The following is a 12745-nucleotide window of genomic DNA, read 5'->3' as shown; positions in this document are numbered from 1 at the left end:
AAATCAGATGGACATATAAGTGAATTTAAGTACACTTTTATCTGCTCTTTTGCAGATAGTACTGTATTTAATTTATTTATTTGTGTTTTTCACTGAATATTAACTCAGCTGAAGTTGTGGCTGTCTCTCTACAGAGTACTTTTTAGAATTTCTGTGTAGCAAATTGATAGCAGTGGAGGGCAGTTTCAGCTCATCACTGACATCCTGTCCTGCGTTATATAAGTGGTACATTTTGAGTTATCTCTGCTTAATATCAGAGCTTTGGCTGGCTAACATCTACCTGAAATTAGCTGGATGTATAAGTGAACAAAGAACAAAGACTATGGTGTAGGTAAACCGGTCCTCCAAACAATAAATCATACAATATCACAGTCAAAGGAGGCAGTGGAACACAGCAGTAAAATTCAAGAATTTAATCCCAGAACAAACAGTAGAACAAACAGTAAATGCTTTTGCAGCAGTAGCTGCTTCATCAGACAAATAAAGATCCAAACTGCAGAAATTTTAAACAGCAAAGCAGCCAATTAACATGCAAAAACAATTAGGAATTAACAAGAGCCCTTAAAGCCACAACAGAAAATGCAGCTCAAAGCTCATTGTATAAATAGAAAAACATTTCATTCATAAAAAACATAGAAAGCATTTCATTCAACAGCTAAACTTTATCTATTTGTATTTTTCACAGAATATTGACTCATCTGAAGTTATGGCTGTCTCTCTACATAGTACCTTTTGGAATTTCTGTGTAACCACTGATAGCAGTGGGGGCTAGTTTCAACTGATCACTGACATCCTGTCTTGCCTTATATAAGTGGTACATTTTGTGTAATCTCTGCTTAATATCACAGCTTTGGCCAGCTATCATCTACCTGAAATTAGCTGGACGTTTAAGAGAATTTAAGTACACTTTTATCTGCTCTTTTGCATATAGTACTGCATTTAATTTGTTTAATTTTGTTCTTCAATGAATACAAATCAACTGAAGTTGTGGCTATCCCTCTACAGAATACTTTTTAGAATTTCTGTGTAGCCATTGATAGCAGTGGGGGTAGTTTCAGCTCATCACTGAAATCCGGACTTGCCTTATATAAGTGGTACATTTTGAGTTATCTCTGATTAATATCAGAGCTTTGGCCAGCTAACATCTACCTGAAATCAGCTGGATGTATAAGTGAATTTAAGTACACTTTTATCTGCTCCTTTGCATATAGTACTGTATTTAATTTATTTGTGTTTTTTACTGAATATTAACTCAACTAAAGTTGTGACTGTCTCTCTACAGAGTACTTTTTAGAATTTCTGTGTAGCCATTGATAGCAGCGGGGGTAGTTTCATCTCATTACTGACATCCTGTCTTGCCTTATATAAGTGGTACATTTTGAGTTATCTCTGCTTAATATCAGAGCTTTGGCCGCTATCATCTACCGGAAATCAGCTGGACTTATAAGTGAATTTAAGTACAACACTTTTATCTGCACTTTTGCATATAGTACTGCATTTAATTTATTTGTGTTTTTCACTGAATATTAAACTCAACTGAAGTTGTGGCTGTCCCTCTACAGAGTACTTTATAGAATTTCTGTGCAGCCATTAATAGCAGCGGGGGGTAGTTTCAGCTCATCACTGACATCCTGTCTTGAATTATATATGTGGTACATTTTGAGTTATCTCTGCTTAATATCAGAGCTTTGGCCAGTAACATCTATCCAAAATCAGTTGGACATATAAGTGTATTTAAGTACACTTTTATCTACTCTTTTGCATATAGGACTGTATTTAATTTATTTATTTGTGTTTTTCACTGACTACTAACTCAACTGAAGTTGTGGCTGTTTCTCTACAGAGTACTTTTTAGAATTTCTGTGTAGACATTGATAGCTGTGGGGGGTAGTTTTAGCTCATCACTGACAACCTGTCTTGCCTTATATAAGTGGTACATTTTGAGTTATCTCTGCTTAATATCAGAGCTTTGGCCACTATCATCTACCAGAAATCAGCTGGAATTATAACTGAATTTAAGTACAACACTTTTATCTGCACTTTTGCATATAGTACTGTATTTAATTTATTTGTGTTTTTCACTGAATATTAAACTCAACTGAAGTTGTGGCTGTCCCTCTACAGAGTACATTTTAGAATTTCAGTGTAGCCATTGATAGCAGGGGGGTAGTTTCACCTCATCACTAACATCCTGTCTTGCCTTATATAAGTGGTGCATTTTGATTTATCTCTGCTTAATATCAGGGCTTTGGCCGGCTAACATCTACCTGAAATCAGCTGGACATATAAGTGAATTTAAGTACACTTTTATGTGCTCCTTTGCATATAGTATTGCAGTTAATTTATTTATGTTTTTTACTGAAAAGTAACTCAACTGAAGTTGCGGCTGTCTCTCTATAGAGTACTTTTTAGAATTGCTGTGTAGCCATTGATAGCAGTGGGGGGTAGTTTCAGCTCATCACTGACATCCTGTCTTGCCTTATATAAGTGGTACATTTTGAGTTATCTCTGCTTAATATCAGAGCTTTGGCCAGCTAACATCTACCTGAAATCAGATGGACGTATAAGTGAATTTAAGTACACTTTTATCTGCTCCTTTCCATATAGTACTGTATTTAATTTATTTATTTGTGTTTTTTCTGAATATTAACTCAACTGAAGTTGTGGCTGTCTCTCTACAGAGAACTTTTTAGAATTTCTGGTAGCCATTGATAACAGCGGGGGGGGGGGGGTAGTTTCAGCTCATTGCTGACATCCTGTCTTGCCTTATATCAGTGGTACATTTTGAGTTATCTCTGCTTAATATCAGAGCTTTGGCCACTATCATCTACCAGAAATCAGCTGGAATTATAACTGAATTTAAGTACAACACTTTTATCTGCACTTTTGCATATAGTACTGTATTTAATTTATTTGTGTTTTTCACTGAATATTAAACTCAACTGAAGTTGTGGCTGTCCCTCTACAGAGTACATTTTAGAATTTCGGTGTAGCCATTGATAGCAGGGGGGTAGTTTCACCTCATCACTAACATCCTGTCTTGCCTTATATAAGTGGTGCATTTTGATTTATCTCTGCTCAATATCAGAGCTTTGGCTGGCTAACATCTACCTGAAATTAGCTGGACGTACAAGTGAGTTTAAGTACACTTTTATCTGCTCTTTTGCATATAGTAATATATTTAATTTATTTATTTGTATTTCCCACTGAATATAACTCAACTGAAGTTGTGGCTGACCTTCTACAGAGTACTTTTTATAATTTCTATGTAGCCATGGATAGCAGTTGGGGGGGGTAGTTTAAGCTCATCACTGACATACTGTCTTGCCTTATATAAGTGGTACATTTTGAGTTATCTCTGCTTAGTATCAGAGCTTTGGCCGGCTAACATCTACCTGAAATCATCTGGATGTCTAAGTGAATTTAAGTACACTTGTGTCTGCTCTTTTGCATATAGTACTGTATTTAATTTATTTATTTGTGTTTTTCTCTGAATATTAACTCAAATGAAATTGTGGTTGTCTCTCTACAGAGTACTTTTTTAGAATTTCTGTGTAGCCATTGATAGCAGTGGGGAGTAGTTTCAGCTAATCAATGACATCCTGTTTATTACATAAGTGGTACATTTTGAGTTATCTCTACTTAATATCAGACCTTTGTCCAGCTAACATCTACCTGAAATCAGCTGGATGTATAAGTGAATTTAAATACACTTTTATCTGCTCTTTTGCATATAGTACTGTATTTAATTTATTTATTTGTGTTTTTCATTGAATATTAACTCAACTGAAGTTGTGGCTGTCTCTCTACAGAGTACTTTTTAGAATTTCTGTGTAGCCATTGATAGCAGTGGGGGGTAGTTTCACCTCATCACTGACATCCTGCCTTGCGTTATATAAGTGGTACATTTTGAGTTATCTCTGCTTAATATCAGAGCTGTGGCCAGCTAACATCTACTGGAAATCAGCTGGACATATAAGTGAATTTAAGTACACTTCTATCTGCTCTTTTGTATATAGTCCGTTATTTAATTTATTTATTTGTGATTTTCTCAATATAACTCAAGTGAAGTTGTGGCTGTCTCTCTACAGAGTACTTTTTACAATTTCTGTGTAGACATTGATAGCTGGGGAGGGGATAGTTTTAACTCATCACTGACATCCTGTCTTGCCTTATATAAGTGGAACATTTTGAGTTATCTCTGCTTAATATCAGAGCTTTGGCCGGGTAACATCTGCCTGAAATCAGCTGTACATATAAGTGAAATTAAGTGCACTTTTATCTGCTTTTTTGCATATAGTATTGTATTTAATTTATTTATTTGTGTTTTTTACTGAAAATTAACTCAACTGATGTAGTGGCGGTCTCTCTACAGAGTACTTTTTAGAATTGCTGTGTAGCCATTGATAGCAGTCAGGGGTAGTTTCAGCTCATCACTGACATCCTGTCTTGCCTTATACAAGTGGTACATTTTGACTTATCTCTGCTTAATATCAGAGCTTTGGCCACTAACATCTACCCTAAATTAGCTGGACTTATAAGTGAATTTAAGTACAACATTTCTATCTGCACTTTTCCATATAGTACTGTATTTAATTTATTTATTTGTGTTTTTCACTGAATATTAACTCAACTGAAGTTATGGCTGTCCCTCTACAGAGTACTTTTTAGAATTTCTGTGCAGCCATTGATAGCAGCGGGGGTAGTTTTAGCTCATCACTGACATCCTGTCTTGAATTATATATGTGTTACATTTTCAGTTATCTCTGGTTAATATCAGAGCTTTGGCCGGTAACATCTCCCTGAAATCAGCTGGACATATAATTTAATTTAAGTACACTTTTATCTGCTCTTTTGCATAGAGTATTGTATTTAATTTATTTATTTGTGTTTTTTACTGAAAATTAACTCAACTGAAGTTGCGGCTGTCTCTCTACAGAGTGCTTTTTAGAATTGCTGTGTAGCCATTGATAGCAGTGGGGGGTAGTTTCAGCTCATCACTGACATCCTGTCTTGCCATATATAAGAGGTACATTTTAAGTTATCTTTGCTTAATATCAGAGCTTTTGCCGGCTAACATCTACCTGAAATGAGCTGGATGTATAAGTGAGTTTAAGTATACTTTTATATGTTCTTTTGCATATAGTACTGTATTTAATTTGTTTGTGTTTTTCACTGAATATAACTCAACTGAAGTTGTGGCTGTCTCTCTACAGAAAACTTTGTAGAATTTCTGTGTAGCCATTAATAGCAGTGGGGGGTGGTTTCAGCTCATCACTGACATCCTGTCTTGCCTTATATAAGTGGTACATTTTGAGTTATTTCTGCTTAATTTCAGAGCTTTGGCCGGCTAACACCTACCTGAAATCAGCTGGGCATATAAGTGAATTTAAGTACACTTTTATCTGCTCTTTTGCATATAATATTGTATTTAATTTATTTATTTGTGTTTTTTACTGAAAAGTAACTCAACTGAAGTTGTGGCTGTCTCTCTATAGAGTACTTTTTAGAATTGCTGTGTAGCCATCGATAGCAGTGGGGGGTAGTTTCAGCTCATCACTGACATCCTGTCTTGCCTTATATAAGTGGTACATTTTGAGTATCTCTGCTTAATATCAGAGCTTTGGCCAGCTAACATCTACCTGAAATCAGATGGACGTATAAGTGAATTTAAGTACACTTTTATCTGCTCCTTTGCATATAGTACTGTATTTAATTTATTTATTTGTGCTTTTTCTGAATATTAACTCAACTGAAGTTGTGGCTGTCTTGCTACAGAGTACTTTTTAGAATTTCTGTGTAGGCATTGATAGCAGCGGTGGGGGGGGGGGGTATCAGCTCATTGCTGATATCCTGTCTTGCCTTATATAAGTGATACATTTTGAGTTATCTCTGCTTAATATCAGAGCTTTGGCCGCTATCATATACCGGAAATCAGCTGGAATTATAACTGAATTTAAGTACAACACTTTTATCTGCACTTTTGCATATAGTATTGTATTTAATTTATTTATTTGTGTTTTTCACTGAATATTAACTACTGAAGTTGTGGCTGTCTCTCTACAGAGTACATTTTAGAATTTTGATGTAGCCATTGAAGCAGGGGGGTAGTTTCACCTCATTATTGACATCCTGTCTTGCCTTACATAAGTGGTACATTTTGAGCTATCTCTGCTTAATATCAGAGCTTTGGCCGGCTAACATCTACCTGAAACCAGCTGGATCTATAAGTGAATTTAAGTACACTTGTATCTGCTCTTTTGCATATAGTACTGTATCTAATTTATTTATTTGTGTTTTTCTCTGAATATTAACTCAAATGAAATTGTGGTTGTCTCTCTACAGAGTACTTTTTAGAATTTCTGTGTAGCCATTGATAGCAGTGGGGGGTAGTTTCAGCTATTCAATGACATCCTGTTTATTATATAAGTGGTACATTTTGAGTTATCTCTGCTTAATATCAGACCTTTGTCCGGCTAGCATCTACCTGAAATCAGCTGGACGTATAAGTGAATTTAAGTACACTTTTATCTGGTCTTTTGCATATAGTACTGTATTTAGTTTATTTGTGTTTTTCATTGAATATTAACTCAACTGAAGTTGTGGCTGTATCTCTACAGATTACATGTTAGAATTTCTGTGTAGCCATTGATAGCAGTGGGGGGTAGTTTCAGCTCATCACTGACATCCTGCCTTGCTTTATATAAGTGGTACAGTTTGAGTTATCTCTGCTTAGTATCAGAGCTTTGGCTGGCTAACATCTACTAGAAATCAGCTGGACATGTAAATGAATTTAAGTACACTTTTATCTGCTCTTTTGTATATAGTACTGTGTTTAATTTATTTATTTGTGATTTTCTCTGAATATAACTCAACTGAAGTTGTGGCTGTCTCCCTGCAGAGTACTTTCTAGAATTTCTGTGTAGACATTGATAGCTGGGGAGGGGGTAGTTTCAACTCATCACTGACATCCTGTCTTGCCTTATATAAGTGGAACATTTTGAGTTATCTCTTCTTAATATCAGAGCTTTGTCCGGCTAACATCTACCTGAAATTAGCTGTACACATAAGTGAATTTAAGTACACTTTTATCTGCTCTTTTGCATATAGTACTGTATTTAATTTATTTATTTGTATTTTTCACTGAACATTCACTCAACTGAAGTTGTGGCTGTCCCTTTACAAAGTACTTTTTAGAATTTCTGTGTAGCCATTGATAGCAGTGGGAAGTGGTTTCAGCTCATCACTGACATCCTGTCTTGCCTGATATAAGTGGTACATTTTGAGTTATCTCTGCTTAATATCAGAGCTTTGGCCGGTTAACATCTACCGGAAATCAGCTGGATGTATAAGTGAATTTAAGTACTCTTGCAGCTGCTCTTTTGCATATAGTACTGTATTTAATTTATTTATTTATTTGTGTTTTTCTCTGAATATTAACTCAAATGAAGTTGTGGTTGTCTCTCTACAGACTACTTTTTAGAATTTCTGTGTAGCCATTGATAGCAGTGGGGAGTAGTTTCAGCTAATGAATGACATCCTGTTTGTTATATAAGTGGTACATTTTGAGTCATCTCTGCTTAATATCAGACCTTTGTCCGGCTAACATCTGCCTGACGTATAAGTGAATTTAAGTACACTTTTATCTGGTCTTTTGCATATAGTACTGTATTTAATTTATTTATTTGTGTTTTTCATTGAATATTAACTCAACTGAAGTTGTGGCTGTCTCTCTACAGAGTAGTTTTTAGAATTTCTGTGCAGCCATTGATATCAGTGGGGGGTAGTTTCAGCTCATCACTGACATCCTGCCTTGCATTATATAAGTGGTACATTTTGAGTTATCTCTGCTTAATATCAGAGCTTTGGCCGGTTAACATCTACTGGAAATCATCTGGCCATATAAGTGAATTTAAGTACACTTTTATCTGCTCTTTTGCATATAGTACTGTATTTAATTTATTTATTTGTGTTTTTCACTGAAAATTAACTCAACTGAAGTTGCGGCTGTCTCTCTACAGAGTGCTTTTTAGAATTGCTGTGTAGCCATAGATAGCAGTGGGGGGTAGTTTCAGCTCATCACTGACATCCTGTCTTGCCATATATAAGAGGTACATTTTGAGTTATCTTTGCTTAATATCACAGCTTTGGCCGGCTAACATCTACCTGAAATGAGCTGGATGTATAAGTGAGTTTAAGTACACTTTTATATGTTCTTTTGCATATAGTACTGTATTTAATTTGTTTAATTGTGTTTTTCACTGAATATAACTCAACTGAAGTTGTGGCTGTCTCTCTACAGAGAACTTTTTAGAATTTCTATGTAGCCATTAATAGCAGTGGGGGGTAGTTTCAGCTCATCACTGACATCCTGTCTTGCCTTATATAAGTGGTACATTTTGAGTTATCTCTGCTTAATATCAGAGCTTTGGCCAGCTAACATCTACCTGAAATGAGCTGGATGTATAAGTGAGTTTAAGTACACTTTTATCTGCTCTTTTGCATATAGTACTGTATTTAATTTATTTATTTGTGTTTTTCACTGAATATTAACTCAACTGAAGTTGTGGCTGTCTCTCTACAGAGTACTTTTTAGAATTTCTGTGTAGCCATTGATAGCAGTGGGGGGTAGTTTCAGCTCATCACTGACATCCTGTCTTGCCATATATAAGTGGTACATTTTGAGTTATCTTTGCTTAATATCAGAGCTTTGGTCAGCTAACATCTACCTGAAATGAGTTGGATGTATAAGTGAGTTTAAGTACACTTTTATATGTTCTTTTGCATATAGTACTGTATTTAATTTGTTTAATTGTGTTTTTCACTGAATATAACGCAACTGAAGTTGTGGCTGTCTCTCTACAGAGAACTTTTTAGAATTTCTGTGTAGCCATTAATAGCAGTGGGGGGTAGTTTCAGCTCATCACTGACATCCTGTCTTGCCTTATATAAGTGGTACATTTTGAGTTATCTCTGCTTAATATCAGAGCTTTGGCCAGCTAACATCTACCTGAAATCAGATGGACGTATAAGTGAATTTAAGTACACTTTTATGTGTTCCTTTACATATAGTACTGTATTTAATTTATTTATTTGTGTTTTTTCTGAATATTAACTCAACTGAAGTTGTGGCTGTCTCTCTACAGAGTACTTTTTAGAATTTCTGTGTAGCCATTGATAGCAGCGGGGGGGGGTAGTTTCAGCTCATTGCTGACGTCTTGCCTTAAATAAGTGGTACATTTTGAGTTATCTCTGCTTAATATCTGAGCTTTGGCCGCTATCATCTACCGAATATCAGCTGGAATTATAACTGAATTAAAGTACAACACTTTTATCTGCACTTTTGCATATAGTACTGCATTTAATTTATTTATTTGTGTTTTTCACTGAATATTAACTACTGAAGTTGAGGCTGTCTCACTACAGAGTACATTTTAGAATTTCGTTCTAGCCATTGATAGCAGAGGGGTAGTTTCAGCTCATCACTGACATCCTGTCTTGCCTTATATAAGTGGTGCATTTTGATTTATCTCTGCTTAATATCAGAGTTTTGGCTGGCTAACATCTACCTGAAATTAGCTGGACGTACAAGTGAATTTAAGTACACTTTTATCTGCTCTTTTGCATATAGTACTATATTTAATTTATTTATTTGTATTTCCCACTGAATATAACTCAACTGACGTTGTGGCTGTCCTTCTACAGAGTACTTTTTAGAATTTCTATGTAGCCATTGATAGCAGTGGGGGGGGGTAGTTTAAGCTCATCACTGACATACTGTCTTGCCTTATATAAGTGGTACATTTTGAGTTATCTTTGCTTAATATCAGAGCTATGGCTAGCTAACATCTAAGTGAAATCAGCTGGATGTAAAAGTGAATTTAAGTACAATACTTATATCTGCTCTTTTGAATATAGTACTGTATTTAATTTATTTGTTTGCGTTTTTCACCAAACATTAACTCAACTGAAGTTGTGGCTGTCTCTCTACAGAGTACATTTTTGAATTTCGGTGTAGCCATTGATAGCAGGGGGGTAGTTTCACCTCATTATTAACATCCTGTCTTGCCTTATATAACTGGTACATTTTGAGTTATCTCTGCTTAATATCAGAGCTTTGGCTGGCTAACATCTACCTGAAATCAGCTGGATGTATTAGTGAATTTATGTACATTTGTATTTGCTCTTTTGCATATAGTACTGTATTTAACTTATTTATTTGTGTTTTTCTCTGAATATTAACTCAAATGAAGTTGTGGTTGTCTCTCTACAGAGTACTTTTTAGAATTTCTGTGTAGCCATTGATAGCAGTGGGGGGAAGTTTCAGCTAATCAATGACATCCTGTTTATTATATAAGTGGTACATTTTGAGTTTTCTCTGCTTAATATCAGCCCTTTGTCCGGCTAACATCTACCTGAAATCAGCTGGACATATAAGTGAATTTAAGTACACTTTTATCTGCTCTTTTGCATATAGTACTGTATTTAATTTATTTATTTGTGTTTTTCACTGAATATAACTTAACTGAAGTTGTGGCTGTCCCTCTACAGAGTGCATTTTAGTATTTATGTGTAGCCATTAATAGCAATGGGGTGTAGTTTCAGCTCATCACTGTCATCCTATCCTGCCTTATATAAGTGGTTCATTTTGAGTTATCTCTGCTTAATATCAGAGCTTTGGCCAGCTAACATCTACCTGAAATCAGATTGACCTATAAGTGAAATTAAGTACACTTTTATCTGCTCTTTTGCATATTGTACTGTATTTAATTTATTTATTTGTGTTTTTCACTGATTATTAACTTGACTGAATTTGTGGCTGTCTCTCTACAGAGTACTTTTTTAGAATTTCTGTGTAGCCATTGATAGCAGTGGGGGGTTGTTTCAGCTCATCACTGAAATCCTGTCTTGCCTTATATAATTGGTACATTTTGAGTTATCTCTGCTTAATATCAGAGCTTTGGCCAGCTAACATCTACTTGAAACCAGCTGGACATATAAGTGAATATAAGTACAACACTTTTATCTGCTCTTTTGCACATAGTACTGTATTTAATTTATATATTTGTGTTTTGTACTGAATATTAACTCAACTGAAGTTGTGGCTGTCTCTCTACAGAGCACTTTTTAGAATTTCTGTGCAGCCATTGATAGCAGTGGGGGGAGGTAGTTTCAGCTCATCACTGACATCCTGTCTTGCCTTATAGAAGTGGTACATTTTGAGGTATCTCTGCTTAATATCAGAGCTTTGGCCAGCTAACATCTAACTGAAATCAGCTGGACATATAAGTGAATTTAAGTACACTTTTTTCTGCTCTTTTGCATATAGTACTGTATTTAATTTATTTATTTGTGTTTTTCACTGAATATAACTCAACTGATGTTGTGGCTGTCCTTCTACAGAGTGCTTTTTAGAATTTCTGTGTAACCATTAATAGCAATGGGGTGTAGTTTCAGCTCATCACTGTCATCCTGTCCTGCCTTATATTAGTGGTTCTTTTTGCGTTATCTCTGCTTAATATCAGAGCTTTGGCCAGCTAACATCTACCTGAAATAAGATCGACGTATAAGTGAATTTAAGTAGACTTTTATCTGCTCTTTTGCATATGGTATTATATTTAATTTATTTATTTGTGTTTTTCACTGAATATTAACTCAACGGAAGTTGTGGCTGTCTCTCTACAGAGTACTTTTTAGAATTTCTGTGTAGCCATAGATAGCAGAGGGGGGGTAGTTTCAGCTCATCCCTGACATCCTGTCTTGCCTTATATAAGTGGCATATTTTGAGTTATCTCTGCTTAATATCAGACCTTTGGACGGCTAACATCTACCTGAAATCAGCTGGACATAGAAGTGAATATAAGTACAACACTTTTATCTGCCCTTTTGCATATAGTACTGTATTTAATTTATTTATTTGTGTTTTTCACTGAATACCAACTGAACTGAAGTTGTGGCTGTCTCTCTATAGAGGACTTTTTTTTAGAGTTTCTGTGTAGCCATTAATAGCAATGGGGGGTTGTTTCAGCTCATCACTAAAATCCTGTCTTGCCTTATATAATTGGTACATTTTGAGTTATCTCTGCTTAATATAAGAGCTTTGGCCAGCTAACATCTACTTGAAATCAGCTGGACATATAAGTGAATATAAGTACAACACTTTTATCTGCTCTTTTGCACATAGTACTGTATTTAATTTATATATTTGTGTTTTTCACTGTATATTAACTCAACTGAAGTTGTGGCTGTTTCTCTACAAAGTACTTTTTAGAATTTCTGTGCAGCCATTGATAGCAGTGGGGGATAGTTTCAGCTCATAACTGACATCCTGTTCTGCCTTATATAAGTGGTACATTTTGAGTTATCTCTGCTTTATATCAGAGCTTTGGCCAGGTAACATCTACCTGAAGTTAGCTGGATGTATAAGTGAATTTAAGTACACTTTTATTTGCACCTTTGCATATAGTACTGTATTTAATTTATTTATTTGTATTTTTCACTGAATATAACTCAAATGAAGTTGTGGCTGTCCTTCTGATGAGTACTTTTTAGAATTTCTGTGTAGCCATTGATAGCAGTGGGGGGTGTAGTTTAAGCTCATCACTGACATACTGTCTTTCCTTATATAAGTGGTACATTTTGAGTTATCTCTGTTTAATATCTGAGCTTTGACAGGCTAACATCTACTTTAAATCAGCGGGACATATAAGTGAATTTAAGTACACTTTTATCTGCTCCTTTGCAT

General features: G+C 35.2%; 1 protein-coding gene across 4 annotated transcripts in view; it reads right to left on the bottom strand.

The window, feature by feature from the left end:
• The window catches only part of IL7 (interleukin 7), a 1281407-nt gene that overhangs the window by 1243932 nt on the left and 24730 nt on the right, over positions 1–12745 (bottom strand). The gene's annotated exons all lie outside the window — the stretch shown is intronic.

This window comes from Protopterus annectens, chromosome 3.part0 (genome assembly GCF_019279795.1).
Source record: "Protopterus annectens isolate FY-2018-M chromosome 3.part0, PAN1.0, whole genome shotgun sequence".
Classification (NCBI taxonomy): domain Eukaryota; kingdom Metazoa; phylum Chordata; order Ceratodontiformes; family Protopteridae; genus Protopterus; species Protopterus annectens.
This window is presented reverse-complemented; position numbering and strand designations above follow the sequence as displayed.